The 12,774-nt window shown below is 38.8% G+C and overlaps 1 protein-coding gene across 2 annotated transcripts in view; it reads right to left on the bottom strand.

Annotated features, from left to right (window-relative positions):
- Positions 1–11,255, bottom strand: part of LOC139723459 (protein tyrosine phosphatase type IVA 1-like) — a 67,203-nt gene extending 55,948 nt beyond the window's left edge. Inside the window, exons 1-2 of one of the 2 annotated variants that reach the window (XM_071634704.1) lie at positions 11,126–11,224; positions 1,809–2,014 (exon numbers count right to left, since the gene is read on the bottom strand). The gene's annotated coding sequence lies outside the window, so the exon portion shown is untranslated. Of the gene's footprint in view, positions 1–1,808; positions 2,015–11,125 lie in introns of both variants that reach the window. The other variant, XM_071634703.1, reaches the window with a different exon arrangement.
- Between the last annotated feature and the right edge of the window lie 1,519 nt (positions 11,256–12,774).

Below are 12,774 nucleotides of genomic sequence, written 5' to 3'. Positions count from 1 at the left end.
CTTTTTTCAGGATGTTTTCCTTCTCACTATAAAGAGAGACATTAATGGCAAAATTGTGGCAAATGAAACCTTCTTTTTAAAAAAGGAAATTGTTGTCGCTTTTCAACATCCCTAAAAGACAAAACTGCAAACTCGATTTCCCTACCGATGCTTCCATTCTCCCTCTCTTCCTCTAAAAATTATTCCCATCTCAAGAGGAGGGCGAAAAGAAAAGGAAATCGACGAAGCAGCAAATGCGCAAGCTGAGGATGTGGCTCTCACGAATGTGCTCACCCACGCACGTGGGGACATTCATTCGGGCGAATGTGTCGGGGGTGAGGAACACTAGACACAAGATACTGGCGAAAGGTTAATAGCGAGGATGACTTGTGCACACAGACCGACTGCATCCTACACGAGTCTTGCATGTGTGCGTAGGTGAAAGAAAAGAACGACAGCAGCATCTGGAATTGTGCAATTTGACTCTTGCGAAGGGAAAATTGACTCTTTGTAACTCTCACCATTAAGGAAGCCTCTTCTTTTGTTGCTCACACAAGGCACATCATTTTATGCTCTCTCCCATTATACAGTTTCCAGGTTTGTTTTTTTCTTTTTTCTCTTCTCTGCTTGCACAAATACATCCACAGCGCTGTGTTACCATGACAACTGGTACTTAGCCACTACAGAGAGGAGAATCTAGAATCAAACTTTTTTCTAGCTTATTTCTTCCCCCGTACCATATAACAGGCAATGTTAATTTGTACAAACCTCAGAATGTCGGAAGAATGTAGTGAATAAGCACAGAAACAACTGCTATAAACAGGGTCTACAATTCTATATATAGAACGTATTTCAGCAAACAGTTCTCATCGAGTATATATTTGAAGCTTTATGATAAGAGCATTATGGAGGGATACATACAGTGTACATTTCTCTTCCGCATGTTATGTTGTTCTTTAAAGGGAAAAAAAAAATTACTCCATCAAAATTCCTTGACTGTAAGGATTCTCTTTCTATTTTTACCCCAATGAGAATCTAGTAAAGCCAAGGGGGATTTGCAGATATTCAAAGCAGTCTGAATAACAGCAACGCATTCTTTGAAAAAAAAAATAGCAAGAAAGAGAAAACAGAAACAAAACATGCAGAAATGTATGGCCTATTCAATACTGGCTCAACTCAGTAACAGACCAAATTCCAGTTGTACAAAAACAGCCAAGAAGAAAAATATGATGTAGTAGATGAATTTGTTCATCACCAGGCAACATCATGTAACCAGTAGAAAGTGAAAGCAGTATTACTGAAAACTATTAGTTTCCTCAGTATTGAACAGGAAAATACAGTTTGAATTGCAGCAAGTTGTGATCATGACTCAAATATTGTAGAAGAGCCCACACAAAACAATGTGGTCAGAACAATTCTGTCTACTGTTGTGGGTATCCCCCCCCCCCCCTATTTATTCAGTCATTCATTTTCAATGTACTTAAATTTCTTCACTTCATTCACTATTCATTCATATTTGTTAAAATTAATTATATGTATTCACTTCACTTTTAATATATTCAGTTACTTGAAGACATCACATTCCTCACTCGGGCTTCCCATTGGCACACATTTGGACACATCTGGCCTTTATTTCTATTGCATACTATCGGCCATAAATTGGTTGTATAATAGTCACACCCTTTTAAACTAAAATAGCTTTTATACACCGGCCAAACTCTCTAGCCTACTGTCAAATAAGAATGACAAAACAAGTGCAACAACTATGTACAAGTACCAACAAGCTCTACGGGAACATTACATTGTACACTGTTTAAAGGTATACTTACATGTACCACAATATATTTAAGTCCAGTGCAGTAGGGATACCAATGTTACGTGACTGTACATAGCATACATGCTCAGCATTCCATTCCCCTCCTAATGGTCAGTACATGCTCACACCGCTGGCCATCTCAGCAACCATGGTCACTTCCCTACCCTCCATTTCCCGCTCATCCTCCAGGGATTGTTGTAGATGTGGATCACAGGGCACCTTGTCAATGAAATATTCATACAAGTGAGCTGTCCGAGAATTTATACAGCTCTGAAAGAAGCCAAATGATCTCATTTTCATTTGAGTGAAGAAATTCCACACACAAAGCATTACTTCACCACCAATGAAAAAAAAAAAAAAATGTCTGAGGGGTTTTTACTTTTAAAATCTTTCTGTACTGTAAAAATGGATATTTTCATGTGACTATTTTTTCGCGCTCAGTCTGGCAAGAAGAGTTTCGCGTGTGTTTAATTCCACAGAATCCAGATATCAACTATTGGAACATACAAACTTGTATGGCAAGCAAAAATATTCGTGTGCTTTTATTTTTGCGCTTGTTTCGGACTGCACAAAATGCGTGAAAATTTCAACACCGTGAAAATGCCCACTTTTACGGTATCATGACAATAATGACATGTCGGCCTGTCCACTTTCTTTTGATTTCTTCAGCAACCATTGTTGTGGAGAGCAAGAGAAGGCAGCAGTAATGTATGCCAACCTCAACCCCACTCCCCTCTATTAAAATTAATACACACTGGCCCACATTGCTGCAAAACCTGGGCAGCTTGCTTTTTTTGTGTGTGCCAACACTACACCAGACCAACTTCTCGCAAAATCTGTGCAATCGTGATGTAGATGGCTCTGTACCAGCAAAAATGTACAACATACATTATAAATGAACGATGCACATTATAAATGAGGTCCTGAGGGTAGCAAGTTACTTTTGTCGAGCTTGTAAAACTATGCGGTAATTGTGGATTGTTTTACCATTCCTTGTTATCTTGGACTTAAACCAATAGCAATTTTGATTTCTTTTGGATTTCAGTCACAGTCCAACTCCATGGTCATGATTGCATACATGTGTGTGTATGTGTGTGTTTTTAGGAGTATTAAAGGGATGGTACAGTATTGGCGGAGATGACAATTTGGGCTTTTAACTTTTTGCAAGATACCAAGAAAACACTTACAGTTATACAAAATGATATAGTACAGAGCATACCATTTTAAGAGGAATTCAAAGTTTATTTGATGAAAATTGGGTTTGGAATGAATGAAACATCCAAAAACAAAGTAAAACAAAGCGATCGTAATAAAGTGTGGGTCCCACACTTTATTAGCATCTCTCTTTTTTTTGATATCTCGGCCATTTCAAGACCAATTTTCATTAAATAAACATTGAATTCCTCATAGAATTACATGCTCTTTCATATTTCATGAAAGGTTTCTCATTATCTCACCAAAAAATGTTAGAAACCTGAAATTAGGTCTCAGCCAAAACTATGCAATCCGTTTAAAGTTGTTTCATTTTTTCCAACTGCTTCCAGGAGTCTGGTGTGCCACATACTACAGTGTACATTAACCCCTGGTGTGCTTTCAGTGCTGACTGGCGCCGGAAACCCTATGGTGTTGTACACCCTGTCCAAAATCTGTGGCACAGAAAGGATTATTATAAAAGCCTGTGGGTAATCACACTATCATGGAATGGGAAATTGATGATAAAATAAAACAAACACTGCATTCTGACAACAGAAGTCATACTGTAGCACTGGTAACAGCTATGCTTCCTCTCCCAATGAATGTGACAAATTATATTTGGTATTTTCTACGTTATCATTTCTTGATTTTAATAGATGGTAGCATGCATGACTTGAAACAGAAATCGACTCGGATAGAAATACACCCACATTATTGATTTGATACAAACACTTGATATTCATCCTCACAAAATCAATGTTGTTCTTGTTCTTCATAACTTCCTGTTTTTCACACATTGTGTGCTCAATAGTTGTAATTTCTAGTCCCAAACCTGATTAGAGTAAATTCAATCTCGTGGAACATAAACACATACACTAGAAAATTACAGCTACTATAGCCACAACTCATATGGGCATAGCAGCATACTCACTTACAAAAATTAGCTCCACCAGCGTATCTCTGATACAAATTGAACGCAACATTTTTTTTTTTCTTTTAATCGACCAATTCCCATGCCAGCAAACAAAATAACGATTTGGGGTCAGCGCAGCTGAGGTAATTAGTGGACCAGTTTTAACAACAGGTGCAGCACTGGCTGGTACTTGCAAAATGTACAATACATGTGTACAAAGAGGCAGGTGGGGGTAATCTTTGAAGCGTTGTGTGTTACATACTGCACAATGCATCAAATAATTGTGTGGACAAAAGCATCACACTCCATAGCACAATTCACATACAGTAGACTATAACCTAAACTGTGTATTGTGGAGCCATTTCACCTGTTCAAATAGCAATACTATTGAAACAATCGCAGAAAGAAAATAGCAATTTTTCAATGTTTTTCTAACACAAACAGATATGTCATGTTTTAAACACCACTGCTATGGGCATGAATGATGTGAACACATGAAAATTATGCAAATGGAGAATGATATTACACTGTAGTTTTATGTCCGTACCTATTTCATGTCTATCATCCCAATACTCGGCAGAAATCAATGAACCAATACTGAAATTCAGACGTACACTAATTTACAGGTGTACACGTACTCATACAACTGTACATGCCTAACTGGAAACTCTTTTTTCACTAAAAAGTTTTTGTCCTTTAAATCAAACCACATCTTTGTGACAACAAACACACACACGTATAAAGCGTCTATGGTGGAAGCTGAGGACGTGTTTTCCCTTAAGAATTTTACCACATGACCGAGGACCTGTGTGTCAGTAGGAGTCTAGGACCCTTGTCAACTGAGGACTCATTTGTACATTACCATCCAACCGAGGACTTATTACAATAATGCTAATCGAGGACCTACAAACATGAACCCCTACATGCAAAAGCATGCACAAGCAGACCGGTTGGAATGGTCTGCGTACCAAGGACGTCCTCGGTTCTCTGTGTGTCCTCGGTGTAAAGTTCGTACAATGTATGCGTGTCCTCGTTTTACACCATGGGTAAGTGCACACACACACACACACACACACACACCAAAGTTTATTCATAGCCAACAATTACACCAGCAAATACAGCAACAACATAAAGACAGGGGAATAGTTTCTGAACCAGTACTTTTGTGTACATTAGTACTTGCACATGTGACGACACACTGTTGACTCCATTACTTTCAAATAATGATCTTGATGCCCTTCCAGAGCTTGAATAGACGCAACAGTCCCCATCTTTTTCCACTCACATGATGATATCATGAGAGCCCTACAATGTATATCACATGACACACAGAATCTTATTGTTGGGAAGAAGCTTAGATACTGGAACTGGCCCAAAAGAATCTTTGTTAATCTAATATCTCCCTATCTCTCTGAGGGGAAAAAAAAAACACAAACAAACATTTACAATACAAAATAAAAGTACGAGAAAAACAGCCTACTTAATATTTTATGTTATTGAATTTTCCTTGGCATTCATTTTATGTTCACTGACCCCCCAAGAGACAAAGAAACAAACAAAACCCTGAAGGTACAAATCCCCCTGAAGATTCTAACTGATAATTTCCTGTTTGTGATGTACAGACAACAAGCTACAGTGTCTGCGGGTCATTCTGGTGTAATGCTAGACTATGGCATGATAACCACACAGTATCTATAGTTCCTGGTGTGCCAGCATATGGCCTATAAATGTATAACATGCACGAAGTGTATCAGAGGTTGCTCACACATATTCATACTAGGTACATACATGTGTACTAATAAGCTCTCTTTGTCACAGAAAAAAAATAATAAATAAAAAATCAGACAAATCCATGACGAATCAGTCATAATCCATGCATCACTGGAGTATCATCAAACTATAATACTTACAACTAAAAAATATATATAATATGAACAAAAACCAATTCCACTAAAACACTTTGCATTTTGTTCATTTCATTCAAGTTTAATAAAAAGCACAGATTTTCAAAAATGTACTGTGTGTTGTAACTCCCTACACTGGAGAGATTTCTGTGGGTTTTTTTTTTCAGTTCTATTCTGTAAAGACTTTTTCAGTGGCCGACTCGATCCGCTCCTCTCCTGCAAATTCCAAACTCACTGACTGATGTCTACTAGCACCTGCAAGACTGCTCATCGACATTGCTTTTCATAGTAACACAGCCATGACATTAAAAGGAAAGCTGAACTTTCTTTTAATACCGTACTCACTGCTGCACAGTCGGCTGTGGCCATGAACATGATGTACGTGTACGTCATGATTGACAGACACAATGTGCAGCGGGGCTGCCGACAGCTCACAGATCTAAATCCGGAAGGTTCCAAAAGAGTTAACATGAAGAATGAACTCTAGCGTGTTCCACACAACTCAATCAGCAAAGAGTGCCAGTCCCTGTATTGGGGAGGCTTTCACATTCTCTTAACAGGAAACGAAGAGTCAAAGGCAAATTCCATCCAGATATTATGACTTACGTTGCCTAGTATGAAAAAAAAAAAAAAAATGGGGGCATAAAAATCAGATGAAGTAGATCAGTGAAAAGTTGGGGGACAGGGAAAACAGACATACAAAAGAGTTATGAATTGCAAAAGTTTCTAGAGCAAGACAAACTTGGCAACTCTGTGTGATGTATAGGTGTTCAGAAACTCTCCATTCATTTTGTACACATACATGTATTTGGGCAAAGACAAAACTCATCTGCTTTATAGGAGGACATGCAAAACATACAGTACCAAGAACAGATCTGAAGAAATTGTTTTCTCGTGGGAAGAATCAACAGTAATTGAAATGTTGTGTACAAAACAAATGGAGAGGTCCTCAACACCTACACTTGTTGATGACACAGAGGGAGTTGCCAATTTGTCTGATTTTCTAAACTTTTACAGTTCATAACTTGTGTGTGTGTGTGTGTGTGTGTGTGTGTGTGTGTGTGATTGTTTCCCCAAATTTTTCACCGCAATATTTCTCTGATTTTTCCATAATTTTCATATACCGCAACATACTATCGGGATAAAAATTTCCCTTTTCTCACAGAGCCTCCAGCAGAATGAGGCAAACTTGGCAGCTCTTGTGAGTGCACAAGGCTGTGAGAAACCAATGCAGACACTTCTTTGTGTGTGTGTTTTTTTTGGCTCCATCTGTGGCAACTGACGATGTGTGGTGTGACTGGCAGGAAACGCTGATGGTGGTTGGCACGACACTTCTGCCGGGCACAACTCGCGGATGGCATGGTCGGGTATGTTGTACAAAAACTGACATCCACCAGAGAGACGACGACAACGGTTTCGAGCCATGACTCTTGGCATCCATGTTTGCTTCAATCTCCTTGGTCTATTAATAGATCGACCAATCTCTGGATAATCCAGCCCTTATGAGTAACTGCTTTTATTTTTGGAGAACCTGACGATATTATGGGGTGTAGAGAAGTTCTACTGCATGTACCATGCACACACCATGAACATCGTGATCATACAGTGGCCCCCACTTAATTGGGAGGGGACGGGGAAAACAGTTTTCTTCCATTTTAGAGTTCTGCCGAAATAGTGGGTGATATAGCTCATGCAAATCAGCCCACAAGAAACCCAGTACACCGGTTGGTACATGTACGAATTGTACAGTGAATTGCATGTACATTGTACCAATCAGTATCACACACCTAATACCATGCATGATACAGTTATCAATTCTTAGTATCCACAGCAACAAGTACACACACAGTACAACACTCACAAAACAAAACAGGGCAATAAGAAAGTAAACTACATGTACACTGTACATGCATATGAATAGAACTGACAGGGTGCAGTACATCACCGCCAGTACAATGTTATCCTATTGCCAGCTTTAAATGCAGTCCTTCAAACAATGTTTTTACTGCTTTTCCTGTAATTATTCTCTGGATTTAGTTATCATTTTCAGATGATGACGGACAATTAAAGTATTTTCGCCAAAATATGTGTCCCAATTAGTGGGCTGCAGTTCCATTTACTAGGATGAAAATATCATGGATATTTTGCAATGTATACAGTATGCCTACATTAAACTTTGTTGCACAATTTGTACAACTAAACGGTAGGTGGTTTCCCTGCCAATGCTGTTCCTGAATGCCAATGTACGCTGTGTACCGCAAATGTACCCTCATTACTTCTGGTGCCCAAACTGATCATCTGTCATAAGGTGGCCTCAACACTTCCCTTTACAGTTTCAAAATTACAAGCATTTGTTCCTGTAAGAGGTTCAGTGTATCACCGGTCGTAAAGTCCATGCGATCGCTGACATTTGGCCAATCAGGAAATTGACTGTCAAGTTCTGTTAATCACACTATCGAACCTCATTTCTGTTGATCACACTATCGAACCTCATTTCCGTGAAAGGCTAAGCATAAGATCCAGCAAGATATACCCGGTACATGTACTGTAAAAGTGGACAATTTCGCATTCAAGTAATTTTTCGTGCTCCGCTGGGTACGACAAATTTCACATGTTTTTAATTCCGCGGAATCAGGACACTGATTACTAGAACATTTGCGTGCTTTTATTTTCGCACTAGGTTCTGGTTGCGCGAAATGTGCGAAAATTTCCCCTTTTAGGTTTACAGTATCCCACACATGCACACTTCACTCACACATGTAGACATGGGTTACCACAAAAGAAGAAACTTTACACAGTAAACTTTCTACACTGAGCCCATTTTCAAACTCATTACTTGATACATCTGTGCTATTTATACTTGACAGAATAATCCTTTGCTAACAATTTTACAGATAAGAGTACTTTGTACATACATGTACATTAATGTGTCTATAAAAAGAAAAAAATAGGCTTGCATTTAGTATGATATCTCCGGAGTGATAATCATGTCTATCCAGCTAAAACTACTTCACATTTATTGTGTGACACAGAAAAATATGGCTGTGTTGAATAGTAAAGGCACAAATACCATGCACCCTTACGATTTTATAATAGGCCCAACATGTCTGCAAAATATGAAACTGTCTCATCTGTTAAAAATGATGCAATGTGGTAAAAGTATGAACACTTACATGTAAATGCTGCTGCTCTTTTTATTTCTTTGCTAGCATAAATAAGTAGAAGCATGGCAAAAACAGCATTGGGATCAATTCCAACAAAGTCCCAAGTTGTTATCATCATCTCCTGGAGCTCTGGTAGTGCACTAACCCCAGGGGCGCTCCACTGTACGCAGTTTGTGGTGTTCGCAATTTATAGTAGTGTACAGACTAAATTGATACACACCTGAATATACTGCCGTCAGGCCACGCTGCTAAAGTGCTATTCAAGGCACGGCACGGGAGTGACATGTGACTCTAGCAACCATTTGAAAAATATTGATCATTCTGACATTTCTGTTACGATGTGAGGAGTAGACAAAATGCAGAAATCTATAGATATAGAGGTTTCTATGCTGATATATGAATGATTACTGAGCTTATTTACTAGTGCAAGGCATGTTTTTAATGCATAACCACTGTGTAGCCGTACCCGTACGTGTTATTAATAATTGCATGAGTGCTTTTAACAGTGTTCTTTTACAAGAAATGTATTTTGGTGCACAAAAATACTGATTATTAGACAATAGAAACGTGGGTGAATGTCCTTACTGCATTACACTTTAATACAGACATGCACAGGCAGACAAAACTACAATTAGAAATCTAGAATAGAATTCTAGATCTACAAACATTTAGAGTCAAGATTTTCTACAATTCATGCTGGACAAATGCTAACCCCGGCGCGGGGCGCTGTAACCAGTAACAGCACCCCGACAACTTGTATGCAATTTAGTGAAGTAATCAGGTGCACTGCGATGCTTGCAATTCAGTAAACAACTCATCATTCAAAACGACACTTGGATTCGCAACGTAAAGTCACATGTTGTAATACCATATTGTTGAATATTATAGGCAACTATGTATCCCTCACAGTGGCTCACCATTACTTCCGAAAACAAGATAAATCGTCATCATCTTTGAGACCATCTCCATGAGATGCGAATCGTCATTTTGAACAGATCACGTAAATAAAATGATCTGCGCATGCGCGAATGAATATTCATTTCAGTCCTCAGCTAGCAGTCCTGTTTTTTCTTTCCACATGCATACATTGTGTATTATTATAGGTGCTACATTTTATCCATACCCGATCGACAGCAAGGCCGTTAGTGCATGCGCTGTGTAAGTTGTACTAACTACTAAAGGGACTAAAACCTCGGATAATATCTTTCACTGGGCTCTTAAAACAGATCATATTGTAAATCGATTTAAGCGGCTCTGATTGTAATTGTAAAGTATCTTATCTAACAGTATGGCTACGAATTTCAGTGTAAAACCCTGTATTTTGGTCTCTGGTCACCAAAATGCGAAGCCATATCAGGCGCTTCTTCGATAGCCATACATAGGGATGCCATGCGACCCCAACTCGGTACGGGTTGGGGTCGCTGGTGCGGTTAGACAAATGCTAGAGATAGAACTATTACACTGTTATCTACTCCTGTAAAGACATCGTAAATAAGTGACCGTTCTAATCGTTTCGAGTAGCAAACCCATGTTCGCATGTTCTGACAATAAGGTCGGGTAAAAATGTACAAGCTACTAGCATAATCCAAGTCAAACCCGGCCCTGCATAAAAACGGCCGTCCACGTCCATGGCCATCCCACGCATACACATTATGCACATGCAGGCATCGTTCGCGATACGGGAGACATGCACAACACTGCGCAGATTCTAACCGTGCGTAGTACGAAACCTCTGCATTCACAATGTAGGCTAGTACTAGTACCGCTATCAATGGATTATGACCAATATGCATAAACATCCCGATTTACCCTAATCGAAACCCATAATCCTTACTTACAGTTGCCACATATGTGACTGTTGTTTGATAACGTGACACGCCTTATTTATTCTTTACGATTTTCACTAAAATAAGCAAATGACGGTTAAAACAAGCCGCCTAAATGAGATTGACACAAAGGAATTTCATTGATTTACTACACACGAAAAAACGCCGGTTGACTCGCGACATCGCGACAGTAGGCTTGCACAGGAAATCGAAGCCAACACCGAACACCGCATGGCAACGGATTTCTGTCATTTTCTTCTTGAATTTACAGACATTTCACTCAGGGCAGAGTAAACGAGGAATACATGATAATCTGATTGTATACTCACTTCCGTATGCTTACACATCAGGCGAGGAATTGTGAAACGAACAAGGGAAAAACTTGAGAAGAACTCCACATTGACTCCTTTGGGGGATAATCGTTAGAGAAAAACGCGTGAGCACAAAATGCGAAGGAAGCTTGAAGGTAGGTGATCGACGTGCTCGTTATCCCTATTCTTGACTGTGTGTGTATGTGTGTGTGTGCGCGCGAACGCAATTTCGAGTGCGGAAGTAATTGCTGTGCGCCCTTTTTATGTGTACTAAGTATCTGTACCATGGCACAGAGTGCACACGAGTTACAGTACCTGTCCCAATGCATAGAAAAAACAAAACAAAAAAAACACGACATATCCGCGAACGCTTGTGTAGTTTGGCGCGCGCGTACTACAGTCTTACTTCTCCACGCTGGGATGTGAAAAGGTGATGTCGCAGATTTGGGGGGGGGGGGGGGGGGGTAAAATATTGCCCATAATGGTTGCAAGAATAAATTGGTTTCGCCTCAATTGCGTCATCTTGAGGAACTCGTCACATTACGACATGAATGTTTCATGCAACTGTGTCAGGTCAAAGACGTCACACAGTATTTTCGGTGGAAACTATTCAGTTATAACATGTCGGCATCTACAAGTAATTTGCATAGATACAGCAGCTAGCAGAAAGGTCAACGTGGATGATCGAGATCAATACGCATGATAGTGTCATTCTTACTCACGGTAGTGACTCACTACAGAGTACTATAGAGTAACAGTATAGGAGGAAACGCACGACATCACGGAGATGCCTAATCTTTAGTCGGGGTTGCTAGCTTAGTTTAGACCCGACCTTAGATCACTTCCAGTTACTATTTCTATTTCTACTTCTATCCTAATAAGATAATAACAATCAATGAAACAAAATACACTGTATGACAACGAATAAATGCAAAACTTCGGCATTCGGTATCAGACAAAAGCAAAGTAGGGAAATTTCGAGAGAAGATTTTTTTAAGTATTTCGTACCAGGCCCTATATTAAAAAATAGGAACAAAACACGGTAGAACCAAATTTAAAAAGGAAGGAAAAGTTTGTGTTGTTTAGGTCCCGACAGGACTCTGAAACAACTTACCTCAGTGAAGCATGAAGAGAGAAAAAAAAACCCATGAAATCCGGCATTGTACTCAAGTAAATAATGAAATATTTCAGGAAACATCGGCTGCAAGATAGTTCAACGGTCCTACCCAACTCAACAAGTGGATAAACAAAAATAATGTTGCAAGCATTAAGAGTTGTTGGACGCTAATATTGTGTTACAAAATCATCCGTTCATTTCATATGACATATCATATATATATATATATATATATATATACATATATGATAAGGAATGACACAACTGATAGAGAAATACAAATTGCCACTTGGTATTTATTAAGATTCCAAATTTTCGGGGGCCTCCCCCTTCGTCAGGGATGAAAATGCTAAGCTATCTTCACACTCACAGTGATTTATTACACTACACACACATATTTATTTACATGAATATATATATATATATATATATATATATATGTATATATATATTATATTATATATATATATATATATATATATATATATATATTATATATATAAATATATATATATATATATATGAAGAGTTTGTTCGCAAAAACCGATAA

Source organism: Diadema antillarum, unplaced genomic scaffold (genome assembly GCF_040938485.1).
Source record: "Diadema antillarum isolate AM-2024a unplaced genomic scaffold, OU_Dant_1.0 scf00000191, whole genome shotgun sequence".
Lineage (NCBI taxonomy): Eukaryota > Metazoa > Echinodermata > Echinoidea > Diadematoida > Diadematidae > Diadema > Diadema antillarum.
The sequence above is the reverse complement of the archived record's forward strand: the minus strand, read 5'-3'. Positions and strand labels throughout refer to the sequence as shown.